Consider the following 18,950-nt stretch of genomic DNA (forward strand, 5'->3'; position numbering starts at 1 on the left):
AATTTTGGCAATTAATTGATCTTTGACTGTTAGCGGTAGTTACACCCGACAGTCTGTGATGGGATGTTAGATGGGGTGGGATCTGACTTACTGCAGAGAATTCTTTCCTGGGTGTCTGGCTGGTGAGTCTTGCCCACATGCTCAGAGTTTAGCTGATGGCCATATTTGGGGTCAGGAAGGAGTTTTCCTCCAGGGCAGATTGGCAGAGTGTTATGCAGACAAAACTACACAGGATCCTTTCAGGGGACAAGACAAGATGTCACGTTTATTATCATAACACAATTTGATTCATGATCAATAACTAATACTTAATACCTACGTATACACACACCCCAAATGTTCTGCAGCCGCTGTATAGTTACCAGTCCTGAACAGGGGCAGCGAGTTATATACACTCGTGGTGCCTGGGCTCCAGCAATATTCAGGGCCCCGGCTCCACCAATGTTTGGGGCCTGGTCTCTCCCCCGGCCCCGCCTGCCTCCCCCCACTCACCTCCTTGGCCCCGGAGCCTGCAGCTCCCACTGACTCTCCTCTGCTGGCTCCCTGCATCAACTGCTGCCGCAGGGTCCTAGTGCCCCCAATTCACTTGTGGCAGGGCAGGCTGCCCTGGCACACAGGGGTCCCTATCCTGCTTTACCCCCCACCCCAAACCTACTGTCCTGTATAGGCTAAATAAGAATCCTTAACTTCTCAGTGTTGTCACCCTCACCATTGGAAAATCATGAGTCAGATGGCCCAAAATCACGAGATTGGCTTAAAAATCATGAGGATGCTTTAAAAAAAAAAAGAAAGGTAACGTGGGTCCTCTTTATTTCCCTTCCGGTTTCTGAACGAGGGAAGCTAGAAACTTACCTTTCCAGTGCAGCCAGAGCCCCAGAGAACAGGAGCCCCGGGTGCCTGGGGCTGGCAGACAGTGGGGCTCCTCACGGTTGTGTCTTCCACATTTTGATGTCACCAACCAAGTATCAAGTGTGAACTCCTCAGGCACTAGGTGAGTCTGCCTTTGTGACAGATGGCCCCTTGCACCAAAAACCGTAACAATATTCTGGTCACTCGGACCGGTCACTCAGCCAGGTCAATTGCACCTCAGATCTCACAGTGAAGACAACGTTCGTGGCCAATCCCATACTAAACTAGCTAAATCTTTACTAACTAGGAAAAGAAAGAAGACACTTATTTACCAGGTTAAAGCAGGGAAACATACACACAAAGGAGTTACAGTCTGAAGTTTCAAAAAGCAGTAGAAGCTGCTGTAACACGCATGCCCTGTGTGTCCCTGAGGGCTAACCCTAGCCAGACAGCCGGGATCCCTTGCTGACGCTTAGAAGGCGTGCCCTCTCCCTGAAGTCCAAGCAGCATAGGGACAACAGTTTCTTCTTGACAGGGATTTTTATTCCATTCCCCCAGAGCTCAAACACTGAAGATGGAGTGGAGGTCAAGGATAATCTAGGCATGGCCCAATATCTAAACAAATACTTTGCCTCAGTCTTTAATAAGACTAAAGAGGATCTTAGGGATAATGGTAGCATGACAAATGGGAATGAGGATATGGAGGTAGACATTATCCTATTTGAGGTAGAAGTGAAACTCAAACAGCTTAATGGGACTAAATCGGGGGGCCCAGATGATCTTCATCCAAGAATATTAAAGGAATTGGCACATGAAATTGCAAGCCCATTAGCAAGAATTTTTGATGAATCTGTAAACTCAGGGGTTGTACCGTACGGTTGGAGAATTGCTAACATAGTTCCTATTTTTAAGAAAGGGAAAAAAAGTGATCCGGGTAATTATAGGCCTGTTAGTTTGACATCTGTAGCATGCAAGGTCTTGGAAAAAATTTTGAAGGGGAAGGTAGTTAAGGACACTGAAGTCAATGGTAAATGGGACAAATACAACATGGTTTTACAAAAGGTAGATCGTGCCAAACCAACCTGATCTCCTTCTTTGAGAAAGTAACAGATGTTTTAGACAAAGGAAACGCAGTGGATCTAATTTACCTAGATTTCAGTAAGGCATTTGATACCATGCCACATGAGGAATTATTAGTTAAATTGGATAAGATGGGGATCAATGGGAACACTGAAAGGTGGATAAGGAACTGGTTAAAGAGGAGACTACAACGGGTCCTACTGAAAGGTGAACTGTCAGGCTGGAGGGAGGTTACCAGTGGAGTTCCTCAAGGATCGGTTTTGGGACCAATCTTATTTAATCTTTTTATTACTGACCTCGGCAGAAAAAGCGGGAGTGTGCTAATAAAGTTTGCGGATGATACAAAGCTGGGAAGTATTGCCAATTTAGAGAAGGACAGGGATATCCTACAGGAGGATCTGGATGACCTTGTAAACTGGAGTAATAGTAATAGGATGAAATTTAACAGTGAGAAGTGTAAAGTCATGCATTTAGGGATTAATAACAAGAAATTTAGTTATAAGCTAGGGACGCATCAATTAGAAGTAACGGAGGAGGAAAAGGACCTTGGAGTATTGGTTGATCATAGGATGACTATGAGCCGCCAATGTGATATGGCCATAAAAAAAGCTAATGGGGTCTTGGGATGCATCAGGAGAGTATTTCCAGTAGGGATAAGGAGGTTTGAGTACCGTTATACAAGGCACTGGTGAGACCTCACCTGGAATACTGTGTGCCGTTCTGGTCTCCCATGTTTAAGAAGGATGAATTCAAACTGGAACAGTTACAGAGAAGGCCTATTAGGATGATCCGAGGAATGGAAAACTTGTCTTATGAAAGGAGACTCAAGGAGCATGGCTTGTTTAGCATAACTAAAAGAAGGTTGAGGGGAGATATGATTGCTCTCTATAAATATATCAGAGGGCTAAATACCGGAGAGGGAGAGGAATTATTTAAGCTCAGTACCAATGTGGACACAAGAACAAATGGATATAAACTGGCCACCAGGAAATTTAGACTAGAAATTAGACGAAGGTTTCTAACCATCAGAGGAGTGAAGTTTTGGAATAGCCTTCCAAGGGAAGCTGTGGGGGAAAAAGACCTATCTGGCTTTAAGATTAAACTCAATAAGTTTATGGAGGAGATGGTGTCAAGGTTCCTCCCCCACTCTGAACTCTAGGGTACAGATGTGGGGACCTGCATGAAAAACCTCCTAAGCTTATCTTTACCAGCTTAGGTCAAAACTTCCCCAAGGGACAAAATATTCCACCCTTTGTCCTTGGATTGGCCGCTACCACCACCAAACAGATACTGGTTACTGGGGAAGAGCTGTTTGGAAACGTCTTTCCCCCCAAAATACTTCCCAAAACCTTGCACCCCACTTTCTGGACAAGGTTTGGTAAAAAGCCTCACCAATTTGCCTAGGTGACTACAGACCCAGACCCTTGGATCTTAAGAACAATGAACAATCCTCCCAACACTTGCACCCCCCCTTTCCTGGGAAATGTTGGATAGAAAGCCTCACCAATTTGCACAGGTGACCACAGACCCAAACCCTTGTATCTGAGAACAATGAAAAAGCATTCAGTTTTCTTACAAGAAGACTTTGAATAGAAATAGAAGTAAATAGAAATAAAGAAATCCCCCCTGTAAAATCAGGATGGTAGATACCTTACACGGTAATTAGATTCAAAACATAGAGAACCCCTCTAGGCAAAACCTTAAATTACAAAAAAGATACACAGACAGAAATAGTTATTCTATTCAGCACAGTTCTTTTCTCAGCCATTTAAAGAAATCATAATCTAACACGTACCTAGCTAGATTACTTACTAAAAGTTCTAAGACTCCATTCCTGGTCTATCCCCCGCAAAGACAGAATATAGACAGACACACAGACCCTTTGTTTCTCTCCCTCCTCCCAGCTTTTGAAAATATCTTGTCTCCTCATTGGTCATTTTGGTCAGGTGCCAGCGAGGTTACCTTTAGCTTCTTAACCCTTTACAGGTGAGAGGAGCTTTCCCCTGGCCAGGAGGGATTTCAAAGGGGTTTACCCTTCCCTTTATATTTATGACAGATGGTATGATGGGATAACATGGTTTTGGTAATTAAATATTCATGGTAAATAGGCCCAATGGCCTGTGATGGGATATTAGATGGGGAGGGATCTGAGTTACCCAGGAAAGAATTTTCTGTAGTATCTGGCTGATGAATCTTGCCCATATGCTCAGGGTTTAGCTGATCGCCATATTTGGGGTCAGGAAGGAATTTTCCTCCAGGGCAGCTTGGAAGAGGCCTAGTCTCCTAGCACAGACAGGGTTGCCACCAAGAGAAAGAACAGAGAGCAAAAGCCAAAGCACCCCAGGGCAGGGGGAGAGCCTGCACATTGGAGAAGGGCTCCAGGTGAGAGAGGCGTTTTTGACAGGCCATCCTCCCGTCAGAGGAGGCCCAAGAAGAAGGAACAGGCAAAAAGCTGCAAGCGGGGCAAAAGGCAGAGTCGCCAAGCAGCTCCCCTTCCGGCGAAAGGCGGCACTGGTCCAAGCCCCACAAAGGCAGAGTAGAGAGCAGACCAGATGTAAAAGCCCATGATGAACAGAAAAGCAACAAAGAACCAGCAGCCTGAGCTCCCATCAACAAAGCAATCAAAACAACATAGCGTCCTAAGCTAAAGTCTCAGTTTTCTTGTCGAACTAAACACCAACGTGAATCACAAACACCCCGAAAACGACTCCCAAGCATTGAAAAAAGAAAACAAGCACCTCCAGAACTAGGCAAGAACAAAAACATAGAAAAAACTGACAACACGGAAAAAAAGAAATTCAGAATAATTTACAAAAAACAAAAACAACTGAGAACAACCCACTAAATTTTTTCTTCTTTTGACCGAGTGCCAGGGGAGAGCGCGAACGCAGTCCCCCACTACCACAAATTATGCAGTCGAGTTTCCCGCATTTGGGGAAATCGCAGGGGTCAGCACACCCGCAGTGCAATGGATGAGCCTCGCCCTGGGAAAACCACCTTCCTGATCATGGTGTCTCCCCTGCCAGGTAAGTATGACTTGGGCAGCCCCGGCCGCCGCCCGCCCTCGCTCGCCCCTCACTCTCAACCCACGGTGGGGCCCGCCGCGACACGCCCGCCGGCCCCGCCCGCGCCGGCCCCCGCTGCCGCGACCTGCCCCGCGTGTCCCCGCGGCCCCAGCCTTCTCCCCGCCGAGCCCCGCCTGCCGAATTCGGGCCCCGCTCGGCAGCCGGCTCCCCTCCCACAAGGCTCTGCTCGCACACACATCTGCATACGGGCTGCCGCGGCCCCGCCCCTCCCGCTGCCCAGCCCCGGCTCGCCCGCGCTCAGAGCCCCGCCGCCGGCCCCGCCCCCCCCAGGCGCCCGGGCCCAAGGGCCGCCCGGTCCCGGCCGGGGCCTCTGCGGGGCCCGCTCCCGCGGCGGCCGCGTCTCGTGCTGCAGCCAGCCCGGCTCGGAAGAGGCGGGGCCGACAGAGCTGCCCCCGGCTTCAGCAGCGCTCCCGTGTCCGGCCTGCCCGAGAGCCGGAGCCGGTCCCGTCCCCGGGATCCCGGAGCGCCGCGAGCAGCTCGTGCCGCGGACCCGCTTCTGCCGGGGGACGAGGGACGCCGCCTCCCGCGTCTCTCCCCCCACCAGGAGTCGGAGCCGCCCCGAGCGGCCCCCGGCCCTGCAGAAGGGCGGGGGCGGCCTCCGCGCCAGACCCGGGAAGGCCCCTCGGTCCCTCCCCGGCCCGCCCAGGGAGGCTGAGCGCGCAGGCGGCGGCGCGGGGGGAAGCTGGTCCCGGGTCTCGGGGGGCTGCAGCTCAGCGAGCCCCCGGTCCCCGGGCAGCGACTCGGCAGCAGAGACGGAGCAAGCGGCGGGCCCCCGGCAGGGCCCACCCCGGCTGGCGAGAGACGCTCCGGGGCGAGCCCGGCTCCTGCGGCCTCGCGAGGCGCCTGCCCTGGCTCCGGGTTCGAGCCTCCGAACCCAGCGGGGCGCCACGTGGCCTCGGGCTTCCCCGCCCGGCTCCGGGGTCCTCCGTGCGCCTGCGCGCCAGCGGGAGTGTCTGGGGAGACCGGCCGTCGGCAGCGCCACCTCCGGCCGGCAGGGGCAGCCCCGAGAAAAGCCTCGTTTGAGCGGCGAGGCGGGCCGGCGAGTCTGATTTGCATACCCACAGTGCATTGCGCTCAGTGAAGCCCCAGTCCCTGGTGAAGGGGATGGTTCTGCTCGCAGCGTGCCCGGTTCCGACGATCAAGCTCGGGATTGAAGCGGGCTCAGTTCACTTTCCTGTAAAGGCGAGCGGTGTAGCGGGCTGTGAGCGTAGTCACCGTGAGGTGAGGAGAGAAGGCGGTTTCCCCGGCAGCGCCTCTGCCGGCGTTTGTCATACTCTGGTTTCTCTTCAGATCGTATAAATCTTTCGCCTTTTACTAAAGATTTCCGTGGAGAGGAACATTTATGAGTTTCTACCCAATTTTTTGAGGCTTCATTTCGGTGAAGCTGCCTCTTCTTGTGAAAAGCAGAGCAAGTGTTGCGGAGCGATTGTTGTTTAGAGGAGCGCTTTGTTGAGGGGTGGGGGGTGGTACTGTGTGATTGTTTCGCAGTTGTAAGTTCCCGGCCGCACGTTGAGGAACTGGGGAGGCCTGTTGGTTTGCTAAGATTGCTGTTAGACACAGCGTGATAGTTCTGGGGGGTCCTTGCGCGAAACAGACGAGGGTTTTGTTGGCAAGTAGCTGTTGGAACTGCTGCTCTGGCAAGTTCTATGTCTTTTCTCATTGCAGTTGGTGAATGTGCTGACGCTTTTAAGCTTCCGGGAGCACTGCTGGGAAGTTAAGAGGTTTTTTTCTTTGCTAACACTGCTGTTAGAAGAAAAGGAGTACTTGTGGCACCTTAGAGACTAACCAATTTATTTGAGCATGAGCTTTCGTGAGCTACAGCTCACTTCATCAGATGTTTACCGTGGAAACTGCAGCAGACTTTATATACACACAGAAATCATGAAACAATACCTCCTCCCACCCCACTGTCCTGCTGGTAATAGCTTATCTAAAGTGATCAACAGGTGGGCCATTTCCAGCACAAATCCAGGTTTTCTCACCCTCCACCCCCCCACACAAATTCACTCTCCTGCTGGTGCTAACCCATCCAAAGTGACAACTCTTTACATAATCAAGTCGGGCTATTTCCTGCATAGATCAAGGTTTTCTCACATCCCTCCCACCCCCATACACACACAAACTCACTCTCCTGCTGGTAATAGCTCATCTAAACTGACCATTCTCCAGGTTTAAATCCAAGTTAAACCAGAACATCTGGGGGGGGGGGGTAGGAAAAAACAAGAGGAAACAGGCTACCTTGCATAATGACTTAGCCACTCCCAGTCTCTATTTAAGCCTAAATTAATAGTATCCAATTTGCAAATGAATTCCAATTCAGCAGTTTCTCGCTGGAGTCTGGATTTGAAGTTTTTTTGTTTTAAGATAGCGACCTTCATGTCTGTGATTGCGTGACCAGAGAGATTGAAGTGTTCTCCGACTGGTTTATGAATGTTATAATTCTTGACATCTGATTTGTGTCCATTTATTCTTTTACGTAGAGACTGTCCAGTTTGACCAATGTACATGGCAGAGGGGCATTGCTGGCACATGATGGCATAGATCACATTGGTGGATGTGCAGGTGAACGAGCCTCTGATAGTGTGGCTGATGTTATTAGGCCCTGTGATGGTGTCCCCTGAATAGATATGTGGGCACAATTGGCAACGGGCTTTGTTGCAAGGATAAGTTCCTGGGTTAGTGGTTCTGTTGTGTGGTATGTGGTTGTTGGTGAGTATTTGCTTCAGGTTGCGGGGCTGTCTGTAGGCAAGGACTGGCCTGTCTCCCAAGACTTGTGAGAGTGTTGGGTCATCCTTTAGGATAGGTTGTAGATCCTTAATAATGCGTTGGAGGGGTTTTAGTTGGGGGCTGAAGGTGACGGCTAGTGGCGTTCTGTTATTTTCTTTGTTAGGCCTGTCCTGTAGTAGGTAACTTCTGGGAACTCTTCTGGCTCTATCAATCTGTTTCTTTACTTCTGCAGGTGGGTATTGTAGTTGTAAGAAAGCTTGACAGAGATCTTGTAGGTGTTTGTCTCTGACTGAGGGGTTGGAGCAAATGCGGTTGTATCGCAGAGCTTGGCTGTAGACGATGGATCGTGTGGTGTGGTCAGGGTGAAAGCTGGAGGCATGCAGGTAGGAATAGCGGTCAGTAGGTTTACGGTATAGGGTGGTGTTTATGTGGCCATTGTTTATTAGCACTGTAGTGTCCAGGAAGTGGATCTCTTGTGTGGACTGGACCAGGCTGAGGTTGGTGGTGGGATGGAAATTGTTGAAATCATGGTGGAATTCCTCAAGGGCTTCTTTTCCATGGGTCCAGATGATGAAGATGTCATCAATATAGCGCAAGTAGAGTAGGGGCTTTAGGGGACGAGAGCTGAGGAAGCGTTGTTCTAAATCAGCCATAAAAATGTTGGCATACTGTGGGGCCATGCGGGTACCCATAGCAGTGCCGCTGATCTGAAGGTATACATTGTCCCCAAATGTGAAATAGTTATGGGTAAGGACAAAGTCACAAAGTTCAGCCACCAGGTTAGCCGTGACATTATCGGGGATAGTGTTCTTGACGGCTTGTAGTCCATCTTTGTGTGGAATGTTGGTGTAGAGGGCTTCTACATCCATAGTAGCCAGGATGGTGTTATCAGGAAGATCACCGATGGATTGAAGTTTCCTCAGGAAGTCAGTGGTGTCTCGAAGGTAGCTGGGAGTGCTGGTAGCGTAGGGCCTGAGGAGGGAGTCTACATAGCCAGACAATCCTGCTGTCAGGGTGCCAATGCCTGAGATGATGGGGCGCCCAGGATTTCCAGGTTTATGGATCTTGGGTAGTAGATAGAATATCCCAGGTCGGGGTTCCAGGGGTGTGTCTGTGCGGATTTGATCTTGTGCTTTTTCAGGAAGTTTCTTGAGCAAATGCTGTAGTTGCTTTTGGTAACTCTCAGTGGGATCATAGGGTAATGGCTTGTAGAAACTCGTGTTGGAGAGCTGCCGAGCAGCCTCTTGTTCATATTCCGACCTATTCATGATGACAACATGAACAAGAAACTTCCTGAAAAAGCACAAGATCAAATCCGCACAGACACACCCCTGGAACCCCGACCTGGGATATTCTATCTACTACCCAAGATCCATAAACCTGGAAATCCTGGGCGCCCCATCATCTCAGGCATTGGCACCCTGACAGCAGGATTGTCTGGCTATGTAGACTCCCTCCTCAGGCCCTACGCTACCAGCACTCCCAGCTACCTTCGAGACACCACTGACTTCCTGAGGAAACTTCAATCCATCGGTGATCTTCCTGATAACACCATCCTGGCTACTATGGATGTAGAAGCCCTCTACACCAACATTCCACACAAAGATGGACTACAAGCCGTCAAGAACACTATCCCCGATAATGTCACGGCTAACCTGGTGGCTGAACTTTGTGACTTTGTCCTTACCCATAACTATTTCACATTTGGGGACAATGTATACCTTCAGATCAGCGGCACTGCTATGGGTACCCGCATGGCCCCACAGTATGCCAACATTTTTATGGCTGATTTAGAACAACGCTTCCTCAGCTCTCGTCCCCTAAAGCCCCTACTCTACTTGCGCTATATTGATGACATCTTCATCATCTGGACCCATGGAAAAGAAGCCCTTGAGGAATTCCACCATGATTTCAACAATTTCCATCCCACCACCAACCTCAGCCTGGTCCAGTCCACACAAGAGATCCACTTCCTGGACACTACAGTGCTAATAAACAATGGCCACATAAACACCACCCTATACCGTAAACCTACTGACCGCTATTCCTACCTGCATGCCTCCAGCTTTCACCCTGACCACACCACACGATCCATCGTCTACAGCCAAGCTCTGCGATACAACCGCATTTGCTCCAACCCCTCAGACAGAGACAAACACCTACAAGATCTCTGTCAAGCTTTCTTACAACTACAATACCCACCTGCAGAAGTAAAGAAACAGATTGATAGAGCCAGAAGAGTTCCCAGAAGTTACCTACTACAGGACAGGCCTAACAAAGAAAATAACAGAACGCCACTAGCCGTCACCTTCAGCCCCCAACTAAAACCCCTCCAACGCATTATTAAGGATCTACAACCTATCCTAAAGGATGACCCAACACTCTCACAAGTCTTGGGAGACAGGCCAGTCCTTGCCTACAGACAGCCCCGCAACCTGAAGCAAATACTCACCAACAACCACATACCACACAACAGAACCACTAACCCAGGAACTTATCCTTGCAACAAAGCCCGTTGCCAATTGTGCCCACATATCTATTCAGGGGACACCATCACAGGGCCTAATAACATCAGCCACACTATCAGAGGCTCGTTCACCTGCACATCCACCAATGTGATCTATGCCATCATGTGCCAGCAATGCCCCTCTGCCATGTACATTGGTCAAACTGGACAGTCTCTACGTAAAAGAATAAATGGACACAAATCAGATGTCAAGAATTATAACATTCATAAACCAGTCGGAGAACACTTCAATCTCTCTGGTCACGCAATCACAGACATGAAGGTCGCTATCTTAAAACAAAAAAACTTCAAATCCAGACTCCAGCGAGAAACTGCTGAATTGGAATTCATTTGCAAATTGGATACTATTAATTTAGGCTTAAATAGAGACTGGGAGTGGCTAAGTCATTATGCAAGGTAGCCTGTTTCCTCTTGTTTTTTCCTACCCCCCCCCCCCAGATGTTCTGGTTTAACTTGGATTTAAACCTGGAGAATGGTCAGTTTAGATGAGCTATTACCAGCAGGAGAGTGAGTTTGTGTGTGTATGGGGGTGGGGGGGATGTGAGAAAACCTTGATCTATGCAGGAAATAGCCCGACTTGATTATGTAAAGAGTTGTCACTTTGGATGGGTTAGCACCAGCAGGAGAGTGAATTTGTGTGGGGGGGTGGAGGGTGAGAAAACCTGGATTTGTGCTGGAAATGGATCACTTTAGATAAGCTATTACCAGCAGGACAGTGGGGTGGGAGGAGGTATTGTTTCATGATTTCTGTGTGTATATAAAGTCTGCTGCAGTTTCCACGGTAAACATCTGATGAAGTGAGCTGTAGCTCACGAAAGCTCATGCTCAAATAAATTGGTTAGTCTCTAAGGTGCCACAAGTACTCCTTTTCTTTTTGCGAATACAGACTAACACGGCTGTTCCTCTGAAGACTGCTGTTAGATACGCTGTACGATATTTTTTTAGCTCCTGCTTGCTTGCCCAGACAATGTTTGTAAGGTGTTCTTTTATTAAACGTTTTTCTGACGTTTTTCATCAAGTGTTGTCTATTCTTTCCTGCGTCCCTTCATTTTCAGATTAAGGATTCAGGACATTAACCAGTCCCCAATCACGGTTCTTTTTATGCACACTCTCTACCTTGATCTGCAGAGTTTGTATGTTAGTATTTCATGATAAAAAAGAGAGCACTCTTGTGTATGGTTGTTCTCTGATGTAAAGCAGAGAATTCACTTGCAACGAGTGGTATTCCCCCCCCCACACACACACACGTTTTTTCTGTATTTGTGGTAATTCATTCATCAATTTAGGTTTTTAACTCCGATTTGTAGCTAAGAAGATGTAAAAGGGAAACAGTCCTAGATAAGCTATTACCAGCAGGACAGTGGGCTGGGAGGAGGTATTGTTTCATATTCTCTGTATATATATAAAGTCTGCTGCAGTTTCCACGGTATGCATCCGATGAAGTGAGCTGTAGCTCACGAAAGCTCATGCTCAAATAAATTGGTTAGTCTCTAAGGTGCCACAAGTATTCCAGTCCTATTAAAATAACTGGTGTTTTTACTTTGTAGGTCCTAACGTCCTTTTGATTATTTTGCAGCAGATTTTCGTGCTTGAAGCCGGACATGAGGGCTCCTTATTTTGATGTAAAGTTCCCTGATTCGGTCAGCGCTAACTCGGGTCACCCTGGCTGCAAAGCCAAGTGCTTTACCCCTGATGGTGGTTTTGGAGCCCGCTTACCGATATCCAGGTTTTTCTTTATATTGTCTAAATATTTTGCTTTTTACTAAACTTTTCTGTGGAAACAATATTTATAAATTTCTCCCCCTTTTTTTCCCCAAGCTTTGTTTTGCTAAACCTGTTCCTTGGTGTGTACAGTAAAAGACAAAAGGTATTAGAGCGGATGTAATACGAGCTAAATCCTTTTGTTATAATTTCTATAATCGAAAGCGGTTGGGCTCTCTGTTAATTTTCTTACGGGGAAGTTAGAATGAACACGCTGATGTGGTTTTTCTTAGGGGGCTCTTTTTGCCTTCAGGCTGTAAGGAGTGTGTTTGAACAGACGAAGCACCCGGGTGCAATACCAGAATGGCCCCCTACGCGACTTTCCTCGGACGTGGGAGGATTGCACGCGGAGGCGTACTGTCAGCGCTCCCCAGCCCCACCCCGGTCTCCGCGGGCGGGTCAACGAGCTGTGCGGTGGCTGCAGGCTGGCGAAGCCCGGGCGCGGGGGGGCTGGGGACAAGCCGGCCGCTCTTTGCTGCCCCTGGGCGGGCTGCCCTAGCCGTAGGGGGCGGGGCGCGATCCCCTGCAGGCTCCGAGCAATGGCCGGTCCGGCCCGACAGCTCGCCGGGGCAGCTCCGCGGCCCTTGCAGTTGCACCGGCCCTTTCCCGCGGGCACCCGGGAGTGGCCAGCGCCCCAAGCCCGCCTGCACCGCCCGAGGCGCAGAGCCCGGCACCCGCAGGCTCCGGGCCCGGGGGCGTCTCCTGTGTGGCCCCGGGTAACCAATGCGCGGGGCCGCGCCCGGAGCAGCTGCGGGGACCCCGGGAGCCGCCGCCCCACCCGGAGCCGCATTCCAGGGGCTGCAGCCGCAGCTCGGAGGCTCGGGCCCCCCTGCGCTCTCGTACCTACCTGTGACGCTACTTTGAATGCCCAGAATGCATTGCGCATCGTCACCTGCTCCCCGCCCCGCGTCCCTGGTCCTTGGGCTGGGTTTGCTCCCAGGGATCCTGGTTCCGACGGTAAAACTCGGACTTTATGCCGGCCAGTGCAACGGGCCGTACAAGGGGAAGGATTTACGGGCCGTCCGTGTAGCGCCCATGGGCTTTTATTGTGAAAAATAAAAAACAGAGCGTTGGTGATTCATTAATTGAAGTTGTGTTAATGGCTACATTGCTCAGAAATCTCTACTGGTTCTTTACATGTCTCTTATCTCGAGAATTAACAAAAATACCGTTTACAATGTATTTAGAGCTCAGTGTGCTAGTGAGATGTTTTTCCAACAGGGGGCTATTTTGTGTTCCGAATTCATCTTGCTGTTTGGTTTCCTATGTTTTTAGTACTAGTGATTTGCTGAGACTTTGCATACTGTAGAAAATAACTTTCAGATATATATTCAAATCTCATGCTTTTCATGCATGATTACATTTCCAAAGGAAGGAATTAGAATAACTAATCCCCATGCCCTATGCACATAAGTTAACTCAGTCCCCCCCACGTTTTCTGTGTTAATATTTAATGGTACAACAAGGGTATTCATATTGGCCTCTCGGGTTATTCTAGATGACCTTATGCAGCAGAGCTCACTGGCAACTAATTCTTTCACTCCCATGTTCTGCTATAAGAAGGCCAGCGTGGGTCAGACCAAGGGTCCCCCTAGCCCCGTGGAGTGTACAGAACAGAACAATTTGGAGTGATCCACCCTCATCTGCCACTCCTGGTCTCTGTGGAGTCAGAGATTTAGGGCTTGCCTCAAGCAGGGGATTGCATCACCGACCAACTTCACTAATAGCTCTCCAGGGCCCTAGTCTCTATGAACTCATCTCATTCTCCGTGGAAGCCAGTGATACTTTTCGCCCTCGCAACACACCATGGCAGGGAGTTCGGCACCTTCATTTCCTCAGGTGGGTCCCCCGCCCCTTTACTGGATTGGGGGAAAGGGTGAATAACACTTCGCTCTGCGCTGCAGCCACATCATTCATGGTTTTATAGACCTCTCTCAGGGTGGTTCTCAACCTTCTTATTTACCAGGGGCCCTGAAAATAAACACAGGGCCCTGCGGATCCCCAGCCAGAGGTGAAGCAGGGCCGGGGCCACACGGGGTCCCCCCACACCCCGCTAACGTGGCGGGGCGGCGCAGGGGCGAGTCTCCTGGGCTAGCTGCTGCCCGCTCGTGGGGTCAGGGGCTGTGAGGCAGCCCTTCCTGGGGGCAGGGGCGAGCTCTCTGCGGCCGGGAGGCGGCCACCTTTTGTTGTGAGCCTCCTGCCCCCGGCAGCAAGCCAGGCAAACGGGCTCGGCGGCCCGGGGAGGTGGGTCGAGCCCAGGTTTCTCTTGGCGGCCGCCCAGTTGGGACCCGGCGCTGCAGCGTATCCCTCCTTCGCCACCTCCAGTCTAAACCGCCCCGCCCTCCGAACCGCTGCAGGCTGGTCGCAGCCCTGGGAAGCTGCTGTTTCTGCTGGGGAGAGAGAGAAGCGACATGCAGCGGCTCTCCTCCCCCGCCAGCACGGGACGCAGCCGCCAGGGCGCCTGGTGGGGGAGGGGCCGGGCGCGGGGCTCTGAGCGCTGAAGGGCGGGGACTGGCCGGGGGAGAGCGCGAGGCCCGGGCCGGCAGGGGGAGGGGCCCGATCGGAGGGGCGGGGCCGCGGCAGCCCGTATGCAGATGTGTGTGCGAGCAGAGCCTTGTGGGAGGGGAGCCGGCTGCCGAGCCGGGCCCGAATTCGGCAGGCGGGGCTCGGCGGGGAGAAGGCTGGGGCCGCGGGGACACGCGGGGCAGGTCGCGGCAGCGGGGGCCGGCGCGGGCGGGGCCGGCGGGCGTGTCGCGGCGGGCCCCACCGTGGGTTGAGAGTGAGGGGCGAGCGAGGGCGGGCGGCGGCCGGGGCTGCCCAAGTCATACTTACCTGGCAGGGGAGACACCATGATCAAGAAAGTGGTTTTCCCAGGGCGAGGCTCATCCATTGCACTGCGGGTGTGCTGACCCCTGCGATTTCCCCAAATGCGGGAAACTCGACTGCATAATTTGTGGTAGTGGGGGACTGCGTTCGCGCTCTCCCCTGGCACTCGGTCAAAGACAGAAACAGGAGCGAAAGCTGTGCTGCCGGCTGAGCAGCGTGATGGCTGTTGTTTTTTTTTAAGTTCTCGCTGAGGTTGTGTTCTTCGCTGTTACTGGGGGGTTTTCTGACTTCACCGTTTTGCAGCTTTCTCTAGGAAGGCTTAGCTCCTGTGTCATCGCATCGCCCAAGGAAGTAGCTGCCTGGCTGCTTTTTTTCACGGCTTACAAGTGGCTCGCAAAACTCGAAAATTTTCCCTTACAACGCTTTGTGCTTTCTGCTGCTCTGTTAATCCGAAAAGGAGAACTGAGAGGTAAGCTGTGAAGGGAACTCTTCCTCAACTTGCACTCCATTCCTTAAGGGCCTTTCGGGGTGTTCCCATTCCCTCCCTTAGTTCCTGATTGACTGCAGACTATATAGTAAAACTTGAGTTCTGCTTAGGTATACCTTAACCAATCATTTTACTAACATTTAACTAACCAGTGCTGACATATTGTAACATGATTATTTAACCAATTATATCCCACCACCTTAATTAGTTTGCACCCAGCGTAATACGTTGTTTCTCTTTGCTGTATAATCACAGAACCAGACAGAGATTATGCAGACAAACAATAGGGAAATGGGGACTACAATGACAGAACAAACACAGAAATGAGGATTTCACATCCCAGCTATTGATAAGTGAGTTCTTGCCAGACAGGATGCTATCAAACTAAGTTTCCTTTTACATTTTCTAGGCTCTTCCCTTTCTCTGGAGGTGATAGATCAGATCACCTTTCTAACAGTCCCATGTTGCCTTATTTCAATGTGACTGGTTTGGGATGTGAGGATGTGACCGTTCTCTTCCCAGTTTATGGCTGCCTCTGCTGCTTAGCCAGAGATCTTAGCGTAAGAACAGGGTCTCAGACTGTCACAGTAAGAGAAGCCTCTTACACCAGCAGACAGTGATTTTGATTCTTTCTGTTATACCTCTATAACTAGCCAAGTGATAAGAATACACCTAAAGTCTTAGAGTACAGGCCTTTACTGACACGCCTGAATAGCTATATTCTACAACTGTGGAACTCTCTTTCCTGGATGGTAACAGGGGTTCTTCCCCTTGGGGAGTGGAGTGGAGTGCTTATTTCCCAGCAGTCTGACTAGACACCAGATTTGGGTGCTAGCAGGGGGACTCCTTATTTTCTGATTTCTTTCAGCAGCAATGAACTTGCCAGGGCACAGCTTACCTCTCAATTCTCGTTTTCCTGTACTGAGCACAAAAGTTGGGAATCAGCTCATGATAGGGAAGGAATACCATATGTGTGCAGTGGTTAGACAGGAAACTGGACTGGTATTGAGTGAAACTGTAAGTAACTTATGTATGATGCCTGTATGTTTGAAATAGCTATGTGGGAAGTGGAGGTTTTAAGTGGGCTTTTAAAGGAAATTGAAAGGCAGCAGAAAGTGGAATCCCAGATTTTTAAACAATCTTCCAATAACACACAAAAAAAGCTCATGTCTAGTTAGTCATTCAAAAGTAGAATAAAGTTACAGCAAGATTTCATCATAACTGAAGTAAAATCCTAAAGATTTCAGAACACAGTTGCTAAAAGGAGACACAAGGGAAGCAAGGAGACACAAAGTCAACCTTGTCACAGAGAAATACAGTTAAACTAGTTCTCTTTTTTTAACCAGCATAGTCTCCCCAAACGGAAGGGCACTGTTCCTGGACAAGGGGCCTGGAGAGGGATTTTCTTGTTGGAGTAGACCACCCACCTCCCCAAAAGGCAGACTGTTGTATCAGTGTGACTTACATTCCCTGTGCAGACCAGGCCTGAGGGTTGGTGCATGCTGAACAGTTAAGTCAAATTTCAGAGTAACAGCCGTGTTAGTCTGTATTCGCAAAAAGAATACACTTTTCTTTTTAGTTAAGTCAAAATAGCTCCATTCGTCACGGGTGTGTAAAAGGAAAACCTGCTCCTGGGCGACATGGTTATGCTGACCTAACCCCCAGGGTGGCTAAGGGCATTCGGGGAGGCAGTGGGCCTAAAGTGATGGAAAGACCACCTCCACCATGGGGCTGTGCTAGCCTACTCTCGGTAGCACAGACAGGGTTGCCACCAAGAAAAAGAACAAACAGCAAAAGCCAAAGCAACCCCAGGGCAGTAGATGAGCCTGCATGTTGGATGAGGGGACCAGGAGAGACAGGCATTTTTGACAGGCCATCCTCCTGTCAGAGGAGAAAGAGCCCACGAAGAAGGAACAGGCAAAAAGCTGCAAGCAGAGCAAGAGGCAGAGCAGTCAGGCAGCTCCCTTAGAACAAAAGGTGGCACTGGGGAATGGGAACAGGCAATGGGGGTGGAGAAATGGGAATCATGTTTTGCTAAGGAGGGGAATGGGAACAGGGACACAGGTAAGGCTCTGTGGTGTCAGAGCTGGGAAGGTGGACACTAAGGAAGGAAACTGGAATCATGGTGGCTGGAAGTTCACCCCAATAAACATTGAATTGTTTGCACCTTTAGACTTTGGGCATTGTTGCTCTCTGTTCATGTGAGAAGGACCAGGTAAGTAAGTGGGTGAAGGAATAAGCCCCCTAACACACAGGTTGACCGTGCGGTGTGCTTATTTCCCAGCAGATTCCGGATGCTCATGTAAATGTAAAGCCTAGTGCTCAGCTTTATTTCTGTTTCTTAGCTCTTTTGGGCAATCTATCTTTGGTCTGAAATGTAGGATCCCTGCATTAGGAGAGATGTCTAATTAATGATACCATAAACCTTGGCAATCAAATGAAACACCCCGAAAGGCCCTTAAGGAATGGAGTGCAAGTTGAGGAAGAGTTCCCTTCACAGCTTACCTCTCAGTTCTCCTTTTCGGATTAACAGAGCAGCAGAAAGCACAAAGCGTTGTCAGGGAAAATTTTCGAGTTTTGCGAGCCACTTGTAAGCCGTGGAAAAAAAGCAGCCAGGCAGCTACTTCCTTGGGCGATGCGATGAGACAAGAGCTAAGCCTTCCTAGAGAAAGCTGCAAAGCGGTGAAGTCAGAAAACCCCCCAATAACAGCGAAGAACACAACCTCAGCGAGAACTTAAAAAAAAACAACAGCCATCACGCTGCTCAGCCGGCAGCACAGCTTTCGCTCCTGTTTCTGTCTTTGACCGAGTGCCAGGGGAGAGCGCGAACGCAGTCCCCCACTACCACAAATTATGCAGTCGAGTTTCCCGCATTTGGGGAAATCGCAGGGGTCAGCACACCCGCAGTGCAATGGATGAGCCTCGCCCTGGGAAAACCACCTTCTTGATCATGGTGTCTCCCCTGCCAGGTAAGTATGACTTGGGCAGCCCCGGCCGCCGCCCGCCCTCGCTCGCCCCTCACTCTCAACCCACGGTGGGGCCCGCCGCGACACGCCCGCCGGCCCCGCCCGCGCCGGCCCCCGCTGCCGCGACCTGCCCCGCGTGTCCCCGCGGCCCCAGCCTTCTCCCCGCCGAGCCCCGCCTGCCGAATTCGGGCCCGGCTCGGCAGCCGGCTCCCCTCCCACAAGGCTCTGCTCGCACACACATCTGCATACGGGCTGCCGCGGCCCCGCCCCTCCGATCGGGCCCCTCCCCCTGCCGGCCCGGGCCTCGCGCTCTCCCCCGGCCAGTCCCCGCCCTTCAGCGCTCAGAGCCCCGCGCCCGGCCCCTCCCCCACCAGGCGCCCTGGCGGCTGCGTCCCGTGCTGGCGGGGGAGGAGAGCCGCTGCATGTCGCTTCTCTCTCTCCCCAGCAGAAACAGCAGCTTCCCAGGGCTGCGACCAGCCTGCAGCGGTTCGGAGGGCGGGGCGGTTTAGACTGGAGGTGGCGAAGGAGGGATACGCTGCAGCGCCGGGTCCCAACTGGGCGGCCGCCAAGAGAAACCTGGGCTCGACCCACCTCCCCGGGCCGCCGAGCCCGTTTGCCTGGCTTGCTGCCGGGGGCAGGAG

The 18,950-nt window shown here is 51.1% G+C and overlaps 4 non-coding genes across 4 annotated transcripts; 2 read left to right on the forward strand and 2 right to left on the reverse strand.

The window, feature by feature from the left end:
• Nucleotides 1-4,799: 4,799 nt before the first annotated feature.
• Nucleotides 4,800-4,963, reverse strand: LOC140916653 (U1 spliceosomal RNA). Its single transcript, XR_012160571.1, has one exon. It is a non-coding gene; the product is annotated as a U1 spliceosomal RNA (small nuclear RNA).
• A 1,322-nt stretch (nt 4,964-6,285) lies between these two features.
• Nucleotides 6,286-6,401, forward strand: LOC140916667 (U5 spliceosomal RNA). The gene has a single exon (XR_012160584.1). It is a non-coding gene; the product is annotated as a U5 spliceosomal RNA (small nuclear RNA).
• An 8,453-nt stretch (nt 6,402-14,854) lies between these two features.
• LOC140916655 (U1 spliceosomal RNA) lies at nt 14,855-15,018 on the forward strand. Its single transcript, XR_012160573.1, has one exon. It is a non-coding gene; the product is annotated as a U1 spliceosomal RNA (small nuclear RNA).
• Nucleotides 15,019-18,156: 3,138 nt separating this feature from the next.
• Nucleotides 18,157-18,320, reverse strand: LOC140916694 (U1 spliceosomal RNA). Its single transcript, XR_012160607.1, has one exon. It is a non-coding gene; the product is annotated as a U1 spliceosomal RNA (small nuclear RNA).
• Nucleotides 18,321-18,950: the final 630 nt, after the last annotated feature.

This window comes from Lepidochelys kempii, chromosome 8 (genome assembly GCF_965140265.1).
Source record: "Lepidochelys kempii isolate rLepKem1 chromosome 8, rLepKem1.hap2, whole genome shotgun sequence".
NCBI classification, from domain to species: domain Eukaryota; kingdom Metazoa; phylum Chordata; order Testudines; family Cheloniidae; genus Lepidochelys; species Lepidochelys kempii.